Source organism: Oncorhynchus tshawytscha, unplaced genomic scaffold, assembly GCF_018296145.1.
Source record: "Oncorhynchus tshawytscha isolate Ot180627B unplaced genomic scaffold, Otsh_v2.0 Un_contig_3265_pilon_pilon, whole genome shotgun sequence".
Lineage (NCBI taxonomy): Eukaryota > Metazoa > Chordata > Actinopteri > Salmoniformes > Salmonidae > Oncorhynchus > Oncorhynchus tshawytscha.
Window position 1 is genome coordinate 43,463 of NW_024609297.1, and position 15,823 is coordinate 59,285.

The 15,823-nt window shown below is 48.9% G+C and overlaps 1 protein-coding gene and 1 long non-coding RNA gene across 3 annotated transcripts in view; both read left to right on the plus strand.

Moving 5' to 3' along the window:
- Positions 1 to 1,450: 1,450 nt before the first annotated feature.
- Positions 1,451 to 15,823, plus strand: part of LOC121844553 (FH1/FH2 domain-containing protein 1-like) — a gene marked incomplete at its 3' end in the record, with an annotated part of 80,646 nt that continues 66,273 nt past the window's right edge. The window contains 1 exon segment of the mRNA XM_042314788.1: positions 1,451 to 1,510.
- Positions 9,284 to 10,054, plus strand: LOC121844554. Of its 2 annotated transcripts, none has more exons than XR_006082037.1 (2): positions 9,284 to 9,590; positions 9,681 to 10,054. It is a non-coding gene; the product is annotated as an uncharacterized LOC121844554 (long non-coding RNA). The 2 variants fall into 2 exon arrangements; XR_006082038.1 differs by having other exon boundaries at positions 9,284 to 9,542.

Below are 15,823 nucleotides of genomic sequence, written 5' to 3' on the forward strand. Positions count from 1 at the left end.
TGAGCCATGTCCTCTGTCCTCTGGGCTCCGTTCCCTGACAGTAGGCTGTATTGAGCCACGTCCTCTGGGCACCGCTGACAGTAGGCTGTATTGAGCCACGTCCTCTGGGCACCGTTCCCTGGCAGTAGGCCTTATTGAGCCACGTCCTCTGGGGTTCCCTGACCGTATTGAGCCACGTCCTCTGTCCTCTGGGCACCGTTCCCCTGGCAGTAGGCCGTATTGAGCCACGTCCTCTGGGCTCCGTTCCCCTGGCAGTAGGGCGTATTGAGCCACGTCCTCTGGGCTCCGTTCCCTTGACAGTATGCCGTATTGAGCCACGTCCTCTGGGCACCGTTCCCCTGGTAGTAGGCCGTATTGAGCCACGTCCTCTGTGCTCCGTTCCCCTGGCAGTAGGCCGTATTGAGCCACGTCCTCTGTGCTCCGTTCCCCTGGCAGTAGGCCGTATTGAGCCACGTCCTCTGTGCTCCGTTCCCCTGGCAGTAGGGCGTATTGAGCCACGTCCTCTGGGCTCCGTTCCCCTGACAGTAGGCCATATTGAGCCACGTCCTCTGTCCTCTGGGCACCGTTACCCTGGCAGTAGGCCGTATTGAGCCACGTCCTCCGGGCACCGTTACCCTGGCAGTAGGGCGTATTGAGCCACGTCCTCTGTCCTCTGGGCTCCGTTACCCTGGCAGTAGGCCGTATTGAGCCACGTCCTCTGGGCTCCGTTACCCTGGCAGTAGGCCGTATTGAGCCACGTCCTCTGGGCTCCGTTACCCTGGCAGTAGGCCGTATTGAGCCACGTCCTCTGGGCTCCGTTACCCTGGCAGTAGGCCGTATTGAGCCACGTCCTCTGGGCTCCGTTACCCTGGCAGTAGGCCGTATTGAGCCACGTCCTCTGGGCTCCGTTACCCTGGCAGTAGGCCGTATTGAGCCACGTCCTCTGGGCTCCGTTACCCTGGCAGTAGGGCGTATTGAGCCACGTCCTCTGGGCTCCGTTACCCTGGCAGTAGGCCGTATTGAGCCACGTCCTCTCCATAGATATTTCTCCCTATGACCTGATGTTATTGACTAACTGATACTGTCACTTCTTTATCGTCCGACTAGCCTTTTCTCTCTCCTCTATTCACTAAAGTATTCTCTCTCCTCCTCTCTCTCTCTCTCTCTCTCTCTCTCTCTCTCTCTCTCTCTCCTCCCTCTCTCTCTCTCTCCTCTCTCTCTCTCTCTCCTCCTCTCTCTCCTCCTCTCTCTCTCCTCTATTCATTAAAGTATTCTCTCTCCTCTCTCTCTCTCTCTCTCTCTCTCTCTCCTCCTCTCTCTCTCTCTCTCTCTCTCTCCTCTCTCTCTCCTCTTCACTAAAGTATCCTCTCTCTCCTCTCTCTCTCTCCTCTTCACTCTCTCTCCTCTCTCTCTCTCCTCTCTCTCTCTCTCTCCTCTTCACTAAAGTATCCTCTCTCTCTCCACAGTAGAGGGAAGAAGCCCATCCTGATCCTGAGAACTCAGCTATCTGTCAGAGTCCACTCCATTCTAGGTAAGATCCTGCTCCTCCTTTTCCATCCCTCCGTCCCACTTGAAACAAAGTCTTTATAGAACGTTCATGAAGTGTTCCTAAATGCTTCAAAAGCACTTCATAGATGCTTAACAGCAAGATGTTTGTTTATGAGTGATTTCTGAACCATCTATATACACCTTATAAAGGGTTTATGAGGGAAGAGTAGCAGGGTGTATTTGACTCGGAGGGGGGGAGTAGCAGTGTGTATTTCCCATCTTTCCTATAATCTGTAATGGACCCAGCCACCGTGGCCTCCAGTGACCAAGTCCCTAATGTCTTCCTGTTCCTGATGAGGCTCTGGACAAAGTAGTGTAGTATATAGGGAATAGGCTGCCATTTGGGATACTTCCAGTAGCTTCCATTGGTCTCTATGAGCTGTAACTCTCTAGTTGGGATCCTTCCATTGGTCTCTATGAGATGTAACTCTCTAGTTGGGATCCTTCCATTGGTCTCTAGTTGGGAGATGTAATCCTTCCATTGGTCTCTAGTTGGGATCCTTCCATTGGTCTCTATGAGATGTAACTCTCTAGTTGGGATCCTTCCATTGGTCTCTATGAGATGTAACTCTCTAGTTGGGATCCTTCCATTGGTCTCTATGAGATGTAACTCTCTAGTTGGGATCCTTCCATTGGTCTCTATGAGATGTAACTCTCTAGTTGGGATCCTTCCATTGGTCTCTATGAGATGTAACTCTCTCCAGTCTCTATGAGATGGGATCATTGGTCTTGAGATGTAAGTTGGGATCCTTCCATTGGTCTCTATGAGATGTAACTCTCTAGTTGGGATCCTTCCATTGGTCTCTATGAGATGTAACTCTCTAGGTGGGATCCTTCCAGTAGCTTCCATTGGTCTCTATGAGCTGTAACTCTCCATTTGTCACCGCAGCGCTGACATCATCACACTCCTCTTAACTCCTCTTTTCCACTCCAGGCATAAAACTGTTTTATTTTCCAAGTGCATTGTGGGTAAGGGGGGGGGGGAAATGCCCCCGCCCGTCCAAGGCAGTAGGGTTTAACTGGCTCCGATGATTCTTCTGGAGTTTTGTTTCCTTCTAAACCCCCGACTCAGATCTTCTATTAATCCACCAGTGTTTCCAACCGGTGATGTCAGCGGCAGTCTAATGTTCTGCCGACTGCTGCTGTTTATCGTAATAGGTGCAGCTGATGGCCGTATAATTACATAGTCCTTTTTTAAAAAACTTATGTCCATTTTTAAATGTTTTACCTCCCTACGAACTGTGATGCTGAAGTTGAGCTAGACTATATTTCCTGTGATGCTGAAGTTGAGCTAGACTATATTTCCTGTGATGCTGAAGTTGAGCTAGACTATATTTCCTGTGATGCTGAAGTTGAGCTAGACTATATTTCCTGTGATGCTGAAGTTGAGCTAGACTATATTTCCTGTGATGCTGAAGTTGAGCTAGACTATATTTCCTGTGATGCTGAAGTTGAGCTAGACTATATTTCCTGTGATGCTGAAGTTGAGCTAGACTATATTTCCTGTGATGCAGGAAAAAAAACATTGCTTGTTTGATGAGAAACCTTGACTGAGACCTAAAGACTGAGGCTTCAGCTCAGCAGGCCTTGTATTAGCTCTCTGAGAGAATGCCAAGGCTTCAGCTCAGCAGGCCTTGTATTAGCTCTCTGAGAGAATGCCAAGGCTTCAGCTCAGCAGGCCTTGTATTAGCTCTCTGAGAGAATGCCAAGGCTTCAGCTCAGCAGGCCTTGTATTAGCTCTCTGAGAGAATGCCAAGGCTTCAGCTCAGCAGGCCTTGTATCAGCTCTCTGAGAGAATGCCAAGGCTTCAGCTCAGCAGGCCTTGTATTAGCTCTCTGAGAGAATGCCAAGGCTTCAGCTCAGCAGGCCTTGTATCAGCTCTCTGAGAGAATGCCAAGGCTTCAGCTCAGCAGGCCTTGTATTAGCTCTCTGAGAGAATGCCAAGGCTTCAGCTCAGCAGGCCTTGTATTAGCTCTCTGAGAGAATGCCAAGGCTTCAGCTCAGCAGGCCTTGTATCAGCTCTCTGAGAGAATGCCAAGGCTTCAGCTCAGCAGGCCTTGTATCAGCTCTCTGAGAGAATGCCAAGGCTTCAGCTCAGCAGGCCTTGTATTAGCTCTCTGAGAGAATGCCAAGGCTTCAGCTCAGCAGGCCTTGTATTAGCTCTCTGAGAGAATGCCAAGGCTTCAGCTCAGCAGGCCTTGTATCAGCTCTCTGAGAGAATGCCAAGGCTTCAGCTCAGCAGGCCTTGTATCAGCTCTCTGAGAGAATGCCAAGGCTTCAGCTCAGCAGGCCTTGTATTAGCTCTCTGAGAGAATGCCAAGGCTTCAGCTCAGCAGGCCTTGTATCAGCTCTCTGAGAGAATGCCAAGGCTTCAGCTCAGCAGGACCACGTGTATATCCCGGTGGTTCTGGACTGGTCCGGAACACGTGTGTGTGTATATATATATATATACCAGTGGTTCTGGACTGGTCCGGAACACGTGAGCACACTGAGACCTGACTCAGACCACCCATAGAGACAGATAGGTAGTGCCAAGTGTAAACAAACAAGATGCCAGGTCATTATACCTTGGAGCTGTGACAGAGTGGGCCAGATGCTGACATGTAATTATTCATGTCCTACTTCTTTGTGTGTACTGTAGTTTAGTATAACTCCTCCTGACTTGTCCAGGCCTGTAGCTCCTGACAGTCTTTTTCCTACTGTTCCACGGGTTTATAATATGGAGCTGGCCCCCTGTTCCCTACTGTTCCACGGGGTTATAGTATGGAGCTGGCCCCCTGTTCCCTACTGTTCCACAGGGTTATAGTATGGAGCTGGTCCCCTGTTCCACGGGGTTATAGTATGGAGCTGGCCCCCTGTTCCCTACTGTTCCACAGGGTTATAGTATGGAGCTGGTCCCTGTTCCACGGGGTTATAGTATGGAGCTGGCCCCCTGTTCCCTACTGTTCCACGGGGTTATAGTATGGAGCTGGTCCCCTGTTCCACAGGGTTATAGTATGGAGCTGGCCCCTGTTCCCTACTGTTCCACAGGGTTATAGTATGGAGCTGGCCCCCTGTTCCCTACTGTTCCACAGGGTTATAGTATGGAGCTGTTCCACAGGGTTATAGTATGGAGCTGGCCCCCTGTTCCCTACTGTTCCACAGGGTTATAGTATGGAGCTGTTCCACAGGGTTATAATATGGAGCTGGCCCCCCCTACTGTTCCACAGGGTTATAGTATGGAGCTGGCCCCCTGTTCCCTACTGTTCCACAGGGTTATAGTATGGAGCTGGCCCCCTGTTCCAGCTGTTCCAGGGTTATAGTATGGAGCAGGGTTATAGTATGGAGCTGGCCCCTGTTCCCTACTGCCCCTTCCACAGGGTTATAGTATGGAGCTGGCCCCCTGTTCCCTACTGTTCCACAGGGTTTAATATGGAGCTGGCCCCTGTTCCCTACTGTTCCCTGTTACTGTTCCACAGGGTTATAGTATGGAGCTGGCCCCCTGTTCCCTACTGTTCCACAGGGTTATAGTATGGAGCTGGCCCCCTGTTCCCTACTGTTCCACAGGGTTATAGTATGGAGCTGGCCCCCCCCCTGTTCCACAGGGTTATAGTATGGAGCTGGCCCCTGTTGGCCCCCCCTACTGTTCCACAGGGTTATAGTATGGAGCTGGCCCCCTGTTCCCTACTGTTCCACAGGGTTATAGTATGGAGCTGGCCCCCTGTTCCCTACTGTTCCACAGGGTTATAGTATGGAGCTGGCCCCCTGTTCTACTGTTCCACAGGGTTATAGTATGGAGCTCCCCCTGTTCCACAGTATGGCCTGGCCCCCTGTTCCACAGGGTTATAGTATGGAGCTGGCCCCCTGTTCCCTACTGTTCCACAGGGTTATAATATGGAGCTGGCCCCCTGTTCCCTACTGTTCCACAGGGTTATAGTATGGAGCTGGCCCCCTGTTCCCTACTGTTCCACAGGGTTATAGTATGGAGCTGGCCCCCTGTTCCCTACTGTTCCACAGGGTTATAGTATGGAGCTGGCCCCCTGTTCCCTACTGTTCCACAGGGTTATAGTATGGAGCTGGCCCCCTGTACTGTTCCACAGGGTTATAGTATGGAGCTGGCCCCTGTTCCCTACTGTTCCACAGGTTTATAGTATGGAGCTGGCCCCTGTTCCACAGGGTTATAGTATGGAGCTGGCCCCCTGTTCCCTACTGTTCCACGGGGTTATAGTATGGAGCTGCCCCCTGTTCCACGGGGTTATAGTATGGAGCTGCCCCCTGCTCCACAGGGTTATAGTATGGAGCTGGCCCCCTGTTCCCTACTGTTCCACAGGGTTATAGTATGGAGCTGGCCCCCTGTTTCCTACTGTTCCACGGGGTTATAGTATGGAGCTGGCCCCTGTTCCACAGGGTTATAGTATGGAGCTGGCCCCCTGTTCCCTACTGTTCCACGGGGTTATAGTATGGAGCTGCCCCCTGTTCCACGGGGTTATAGTATGGAGCTGCCCCCTGTTCCACAGGGTTATAGTATGGAGCTGGCCCCCTGTTCCCTACTGTTCCACAGGGTTATAGTATGGAGCTGGCCCCCTGTTTCCTACTGTTCCACGGGGTTATAGTATGGAGCTGGCCCCCTGTTCCCTACTGTTCCACAGGGTTATAGTATGGAGCTGGCCCCCTGTTCCCTACTGTTCCACAGGGTTATAGTATGGAGCTGGCCCCCTGTTCCCCCACAGGGTTATAGTATGGACTGTTCCACAGGGTTATAGTATGGAGCTGGCCCCCTGTTCCACAGGGTTATAGTATGGAGCTGGCCCCCTGTTCCCTACTGTTCCACAGGGTTATAGTATGGAGCTGGCCCCCTGTTCCCTACTGTTCCACAGGGTTATAGTATGGAGCTGGCCCCCTGTTCCACAGGGTTATAGTATGGAGCTGGCCCCCTGTTCCACAGGGTTATAGTATGGAGCTGGCCCCCTGTTTCCTACTGTTCCACAGGGTTATAGTATGGAGCTGGTCCCCTGTTCCACAGGGTTATAGTATGGAGCTGGCCCCCCCTGTTCCACAGGGTTATAGTATGGAGCTGGCCCCCTGTTCCACAGGGTTATAGTATGGAGCTGGCCCCCTGTTCCCTACTGTTCCACAGGGTTATAGTATGGAGCTGGCCCCTGTTCCACAGGGTTATAGTATGGAGCTGGCCCCTGTTCCCTACTGTTCCACGGGGTTATAGTATGGAGCTGGGTCCCCCTGTTCCACGGGGTTATAGTATGGAGCTGGCCCCCTGTTCCCTACTGTTCCACAGGGTTATAGTATGGAGCTGGCCCCCTGTTCCCTACTGTTCCACGGGGTTATAGTATGGAGCTGGCCCCCTGTTCCCTACTGTTCCACGGGGTTATAGTATGGAGCTGGTCCCCTGTTCCACAGGGTTTATAGTATGGAGCTGGCCCCCTGTTCCTTACTGTTCCACAGGGTTATAGTATGGAGCTGGCCCCCTGTTCCACAGGGTTATAGTATGGAGCTGGCCCCCTGTTCCACAGGGTTATAGTATGGAGCTGTTCCACAGGGTTATAGTATGGAGCTGGCCCCCTGTTCCACAGGGTTATAGTATGGAGCTGGCCCCCTGTTCCACAGGGTTATAGTATGGAGCTGGTTATAGTATGGAGCTGGCCCCCTGTTCCCTACTGTTCCACAGGGTTATAGTATGGAGCTGGCCCCCTGTTCCACAGGGTTATAGTATGGAGCTGTTCCACAGGGTTATAGTATGTATTTAGCTGGCCCCCTGTTCCCTACTGTTCCACAGGGTGACTGTGCAGTTGTAGTCCCTGTTCCACAGGGTTATAGTATGGAGCTGGCCTCAGGAAGTGACTGTGCAGTTCCACAGGGTTATAGTATGGAGCTGTCATTTTGTTGTATTTGTAGCATAAAGTGACTGTGCAGTTGTAGTCCAGCTGACTCAGGAAGTGACTGTGCAGTTGTAGTCCAGCTGACTCAGGAAGTGACTGTGCAGTTGTAGTCCAGCTGACTCAGGAAGTGACTGTGCAGTTGTAGTCCAGCTGACTCAGGAAGTGACTGTGCAGTTGTAGTCCAGCTGACTCAGGAAGTGACTGTGCAGTTGTAGTCCAGCTGACTCAGGAAGTGACTGTGCAGTTGTAGTCCAGCTGACTCAGGAAGTGACTGTATTGTCCGTGATGTTAAAGTCTGAGGGTTAATCTAACCTCTGCAGTCATTGGTTGACTAAACGGTTTGGAGACATATGTTGCATTTGTTTTCACAGGTCATGTGTCTGATGGCTAGGCGTGCGATACATTCTACTAGCCCCTGTTCTATCCAACTCTGTATAGATACATTCTACTAGCCCCTGTTCTATCCAACTCTGTATAGATACATTCTACTAGCCCCTGTTCTATCCAACTGTTTCTATCCAACTCTGTATAGATACATTCTACTAGCCCCTGTTCTATCCAACTCTGTATAGATACATTCTACTAGATACTCTGTATAGATACATTCTACTAGCCCCTGTTCTATCCAACTCTGTATAGATACATTCTACTAGCCCCTGTTCTATCCAACTCTGTATAGATACATTCTACTAGCCCCTGTTCTATCCAACTCTGTATAGATACATTCTACTAGCCCCTGTTCTATCCAACTCTGTATAGATACATTCTACTAGCCCCTGTTCTATCCAACTCTGTACAGCGTGGGTAGTGATTTGGATAGACATTTCCTTTATGTTAAAAGACGTTCCTGTGGAGAGTTTGTCCAGGTGGTTTTTGCAGTGAACAGGAGAGGATGTTTTTAAGTAGAGAGAGAAATGTTGTTCACCCTGAAAGACTGCCTCTTTATCTAGGTCAACAACACCTGCCCGTACTGGATCAACAATACAATAGTATTCTGTATCTCTGACATCTCTGTCTGACTCTATACACTAGAGGGAAGAATGTGGGGGCTTGACGACGTGTTACTGCTAACCCCCTACATTAGACCAGGGCCCTATTCCCTATATAGTACACTACTATAGACCAGGGCCACTTCCCTATATAGTGGTACTACTATAGACCAGAGCCCTATTCCCTATATAGTGGTACTACTATAGACAGGGCCTTATTCCCTATATAGTGGTACTACTATAGACCAGAGCCCTATTCCCTATATAGTGGTACTACTATAGACCAGGGCCTTATTCCCTATATAGTGGTACTACTATAGACCAGGGCCCTATTCCCTATATAGTGGTACTACTATAGACCAGAGCCCTATTACCTATATAGTGGTACTACTATAGACCAGAGCCCTATTACCTATATAGTACACTACTATAGACCAGAGCCCTATTCCCTATATAGTGATACTACTATAGACCAGGGCCCTATTCCCTATATAGTGGTACTACTATAGACCAGAGCCCTATTACCTATATAGTACACTACTATAGACCAGAGCCCTATTCCCTATATTAGTGATACTACTATAGACCAGAACCCTATTCCCTATATAGTGGTACTACTATAGACCAGAGCCCTATTACCTATATAGTACACTACTATAGACCAGAGCCCTATTCCCTATATAGTGGTACTACTATAGACCAGAGCCCTATTCCCTATATAGTACACTACTATAGACCAGAGCCCTATTCCCTATATAGTACACTACTATAGACCAGAGCCCTATTCCCTATATAGTGGTACTACTATAGACCAGGGCCCTATTCCCTATATAGTGGTACTACTATAGACCAGGGCCCTATTCCCTATATAGTGGTACTACTATATACCAGAGCCCTATTCCCTATATAGTGGTACTACTTTAGACCAGAGCCCTATTCCCTATATAGTGCATTACTTTTGAACAGAGCCTGGCACTATATAGGGAATAGGGTATAATTTGGAACGCAGTCGATACTCTTTGGGAAGTAGAACGGTTTCCTCCAACTCATTTTGTTAGCAGCTGATTGGCTGTTCTGAAATGACTCGGTCCCTGTTGATACTGAGGTTTTATATCCACTATTCTGAAATGACTCGGTCACTGTTGATACTGAGGTTTTATATCCACTATTCTGAAATGACTCGGTCACTGTTGATACTGAGGTTTTATATCCACTATTCTGAAATGACTCGGTCACTGTTGATACTGAGGTTTTATATCCACTATTCTGAAATGACACTGTTGATACTGAGGTTTTATATCCACTATTCTGAAATGACTCGGTCACTGTTGATACTGAGGTTTTATATCCACTATTCTGAAATGACTCGGTCACTGTTGATACTGAGGTTTTATATCCACTATTCTGAAATGACTCGGTCACTGTTGATACTGAGGTTTTATATCCACTATTCTGAAATGACTCGGTCACTGTTGATACTGAGGTTTTATATCCACTATTCTGAAATGACTCTGTTGATACTGAGGTTTTATATCCACTATTCTGAAATGACTCTGTCACTGTTGATACGGTAAGGAGGTTTAATCATGAGATGTCGCCACTTTGAAAAGAAACCTTTCTCTTTCTTAGGGGAAGGAGTGTTTTATTAAATGTTTACTGCTTCCACTGTTTCTCCATGTTGTTTGTTTTGTTTTGAGTTCTCTAGGAGTGAGTCACATCCTGGTTTGGTTTCCCTTTCTGGTTTCCCTCTTCAAATAGATGAGGCTTTGCCCTCCTTTTCCTGTGAGTAGAGCTGGCTTCCCTCCAAGTAGCAAAGGGTTTTCCTGTGAGTAGAGCTGGCTTCCCTCCAAGTAGGAGAGGGTTTTCCTGTGAGTAGAGCTGGCTTCCTCCAAGTAGCAAAGGGTTTTCCTGTGAGTAGAGCTGGCTTCTCTTCAAGTAGGAGAGGGTTTTCCTGTGAGTAGAGCTGGCTTCCCTCCAAGTAGCAAAGGGTTTTCCTGTGAGTAGAGCTGGCTTCTCTTCAAGTAGGAGAGGGTTTTCCTGTGAGTAGAGCTGGCTTCCCTCCAAGTAGGAGAGGGTTTTACTGTGAGTAGAGCTGGCTTCCCTCCAAGTAGCAAAGGGTTTTCCTGTGAGTAGAGCTGGCTTCCCTCCAAGTAGGAGAGGGTTTTCCTGTGAGTAGAGCTGGCTTCCCTCCAAGTAGGAGAGGGTTTTCCTGTGAGTAGAGCTGGCTTCCCTCCAAGTAGGAGAGGGTTTAACTGTGAGTAGAGCTGGCTTCCCTCCAAGTAGGAGAGGGTTTTCCTGTGAGTAGAGCTGGCTTCCCTCCAAGTAGAAAAGGGTTTTCCTGTGAGTAGAGCTGGCTTCCCTCCAAGTAGAAAAGGGTTTTCCTGTGAGTAGAGCTGGCTTCCCTCCAAGTAGAAAAGGGTTTTACTGTGAGTAGAGCTGGCTTCCCTCCAAGTAGCAAAGGGTTTTCCTGTGAGTAGAGCTGGCTTCCCTCCAAGTAGGAGAGGGTTTTCCTGTGAGTAGAGCTGGCTTCCCTCCAAGTAGCAAAGGGTTTTCCTGTGAGTAGAGCTGGCTTCCATCCAAGTAGAAAAGGGTTTTCCTGTGAGTAGAGCTGGCTTCCCTCCAAGTAGCAAAGGGTTTTACTGTGAGTAGAGCTGGCTTCCCTCTTCAAATAGATGAGGCTTTGCCCTCCTTTTCCTGTGAGTAGAGCTGGCTTCCCTCCAAGTAGAAAAGGGTTTTCCTGTGAGTAGAGCTGGCTTCCCTCCAAGTAGAAAAGGGTTTTACTGTGAGTAGAGCTGGCTTCCCTCCAAGTAGCAAAGGGTTGTCCTGTGAGTAGAGCTGGCTTCCCTCCAAGTAGGAGTGGGTTTTACTGTGAGTAGAGCTGGCTTCCCTCCAAGTAGCAAAGGGTTTTACTGTGAGTAGAGCTGGCTTCCCTCCAAGTAGAAAAGGGTTTTCCTGTGAGTAGAGCTGGCTTCCCTCCAAGTAGCAAAGGGTTTTCCTGTGAGTAGAGCTGGCTTCCCTCCAAGTAGCAAAGGGTTTTACTGTGAGTAGAGCTGGCTTCCCTCCAAGTAGAAAAGGGTTTTCCTGTGAGTAGAGCTGGCTTCCTCCAAGTAGGAGAGGGTTTTCCTGTGAGTAGAGCTGGCTTCCCTCCAAGTAGGAGAGGGTTTTACTGTGAGTAGAGCTGGCTTCCCTCCAAGTAGAAAAGGGTTTTACTGTGAGTAGAGCTGGCTTCCCTCCAAGTAGCAAAGGGTTTTACTGAGAGTAGAGCTGGCTTCCCTCCAAGTAGAAAAGGGTTTTACTGTGAGTAGAGCTGGCTTCCCTCCAAGTAGGATCATCTTTTACCAGCTGGTCATCTTTTACCAGCAGCACAGCTATCATTCTATGTAGTAGTCTACATTGTGACCATACATACTGTAGTAATAGGACTGAGTAGTCTACATAGTGGTATGACTGAGTAGTCTACATAGTGGTATGACTGAGTAGTCTACATAGTGACCGTACATACCATAGTAATATGACTGAGTAGTCTACATAGTGACCATACATACCATAGTGAAATGACTGAGTAGTCTACATACTGGTATGACTGAGTAGTCTACATAGTGACCATACATACCATAGTGATATGACTGAGTAGTCTACATAGTGACCATACATACCATAGTAATATGACTGAGTAGTCTACATAGTGACCGTACATACCATAGTGATATGACTGAGTAGTCTACATAGTGACCATACATACCATAGTGATATGACTGAGTAGTCTACATAGTGACCGTACATACCATAGTGATATGACTGAGTAGTCTACATAGTGACCATACATACCATAGTGATATGACTGAGTAGTCTACATAGTGACCGTACATACCATAGTGATATGACTGAGTAGTCTACATAGTGACCATACATACCATAGTGATATGACTGAGTAGTCTACATAGTGACCGTACATACCATAGTGATATGACTGAGTAGTCTACATAGTGACCATACATACCATAGTGATATGACTGAGTAGTCTACATAGTGACCGTACATACCATAGTGATATGACTGAGTAGTCTACATAGTGACCATACATACTGTAGTAATATGACTGAAGTGACTTAACAAGTACAAGGTAGATTGGACTAAGACACTTTAGTTTCCTGTTCAATCAATTGGTTCTGAACACACACACACACACACTACTCTGCCCCGAGAACTCACACACACACACACACACACACACACACACACACACACACACACACTACTCTGCCCCGAGAACTCACGTATACACACACACACACACACTACTCTGCCCCGAGAACTCACGTATACACACACACACACACACACTACTCTGCCCCGAGAACTCACGTATACACACATACACACACACACACACACACACACACTACTCTGCCCCGAGAACTCACGTACACACACACACACACACACACACACACACTACTCTGCCCCGAGAACTCACGTACACACACACACACACACACACTACTCTGCCCCGAGAACTCACGTACACACACACACACACACACACACACACTACTCTGCCCCGAGAACTCACGTATACACACACACACACACACACACACACACACACACACACACACACACACACACTACTCTGCCCCGAGAACTCACGTACACACACACACACACACACACACACACACACACACACACACACTACTCTGCCCCGAGAACTCACGTACACACACACACACACACACACTACTCTGCCCCGAGAACTCACGTACACACACACACACACACACACTACTCTGCCCCGAGAACTCACGTACACACACACACACACACACACTACTCTGCCCGAGAACTCACGTACACACACACACACACACACACACACACTACTCTGCCCCGAGAACTCACGTACACACACACACACACACACACACACACACACACACACTACTCTGCCCCGAGAACTCACGTACACACACACACACACAGACAGTACTCTGCCCTGAGAACTCACGTACACACACACACACACACACACACACACACACACACACACACACACACACACACTACTCTGCCCCGAGAACTCACATATACACACACACACACACACACACACACACACACTACTCTGCCCCGAGAACTCACGTACACACACACACACACACACACACACACACACACACACACACACACACACACACACACACACACACACACACACACACACACTACTCTGCCCCGAGAACTCACGTACACACACACACACACACACACACACACTACTCTGCCCCGAGAACACACACACACACACAGACTGTCCCAGAACACACTGTGACCACCTCACATGACTATAGTTTAGGCCTTTAGCCAGGACTAGAGTGTTCCATTGGTTCAACATGGTTCTGCCTCCCCAATGGCGCCCTATTCCGTAATATAGTGCACTACTTTTTTGACCAGGGTCCATAGGGTAATGCTTTTGATATAGTGAATAGGATGCCGTTTGGGACACAGGCATGTTTACTGTCTGTGCCAGCTGGCCAGTCCATAGGGTCTAATGGGAAATGATTTGCTTGATCTGGTACTTTTAGAACAATTAGACTGGCAGGGCCCCTGGGCTGATGTGTTGTTCTGGTACTTTTAGAAAGACTGGCAGGGCCCCTGGACTGCTGTGTTGTTCTGGTACTTTTAGAACAACTAGACTGGCAGGGCCCCTGGACTGATGTGTTGTTCTGGTACTTTTAGAACAACTAGACTGGCAGGGCCCCTGGACTGATGTGTTGTTCTGGTACTTTTAGAACAACTAGACTGGCAGGGCCCCTGGACTGCTGTGTTGTTCTGGTACTTTTAGAACAACTAGACTGGCAGGGCCCCTGGACTGCTGTGTTGTTCTGGTACTTTTAGAACAACTAGACTGGCAGGGCCCCTGGGCTGCTGTTCTGGTACTTTTAGAACAACTAGACTGGCAGGGCCCCTGGGCTGCTGTGTTGTTCTGGTACTTTTAGAACAACTAGACTGGCAGGGCCCCTGGGCTGCTGTTCTGTTCTGGTACTTTTAGAACGACTAGACTGGCAGGGCCCCTGGACTGCTGTTCTGTTCTGGTACTTTTAGAACAACTAGACTGGCAGGGCCCCTGGACTGATGTGTTGTTCTGGTACTTTTAGAATGACTGGCAGGGCCCCTGGGCTGCTGTTCTGTTCTGGTACTTTTAGAAAGACTAGACTGGCAGGGCCCCTGGACTGCTGTGTTGTTCTGGTACTTTTAGAACAACTAGACTGGCAGGGCCCCTGGACTGATGTGTTGTTCTGGTACTTTTAGAACAACTAGACTGGCAGGGCCCCTGGGCTGCTGTGTTGTTCTGGTACTTTTAGAACAACTAGACTGGCAGGGCCCCTGGGCTGCTGTTCTGTTCTGGTACTTTTAGAACAACTAGACTGGCAGGGCCCCTGGGCTGCTGTTCTGTTCTGGTACTTTTAGAACAACTAGACTGGCAGGGCCCCTGGGCTGCTGTTCTGTTCTGGTACTTTTAGAACGACTGGACTGGCAGGGCCAGTTGACAAGTTACTTACCACTCTGTTGTTGAATGAATGGGGAAACCTGGACAATAGAGAGGGGGAACATGGACAACAGAGAGGGGGAACATGGACAATAGAGGGGGGGGAACATGGACAATAGAGAGGGGGAACATGGACAATAGAGGGGGAACATGGACAATAGAGAGGGGGAACATGGACAATAGAGAGGGGGAACATGGACAATAGAGAGGGGGAACATGGACAATAGAGAGGGGGAACATGGACAATAGAGAGGGGGAACATGGACAATAGAGAGGGGGAACATGGACAATAGAGGGGGAACATGGACAATAGAGAGGGGGAACATGGACAATAGAGAGGGGGGAACATGGACAATAGAGAGGGGGAACATGGACAATAGAGAGGGGGAACATGGACAATAGAGAGGGGGAACATGGACAATAGAGAGGGGGAACATGGACAATAGAGAGGGGGAACATGGACAATAGAGAGGGGGGAACATGGACAATAGAGAGGGGGAACATGGACAATAGAGAGGGGGAACATGGACAATAGAGAGGGGGAACATGGACAATAGAATAGAGGGGGAAACATGGACAATAGAATAGAGGGGGAAACATAGACAATAGAGAGGGGGAACATGGACTAGAGAGGGGGAACATGGACAATAGAGAGGGGGGACATGAACAATAGAATAGAGAGGGGGAACATGGACAATAGAATAGAGGGGGGAACATGGACAATAGAATAGAGAGGGGGAACATGGACAATAGAGAGGGGGAACATGGACAATAGAGAGGGGGGAACATGGACAATAGACTGGGGGAACATGGACAATAGAGAGGGGGGAACATGGACAATAGAGAGGGGGAACATGGACAATAGAATAGAGAGAACATGGACA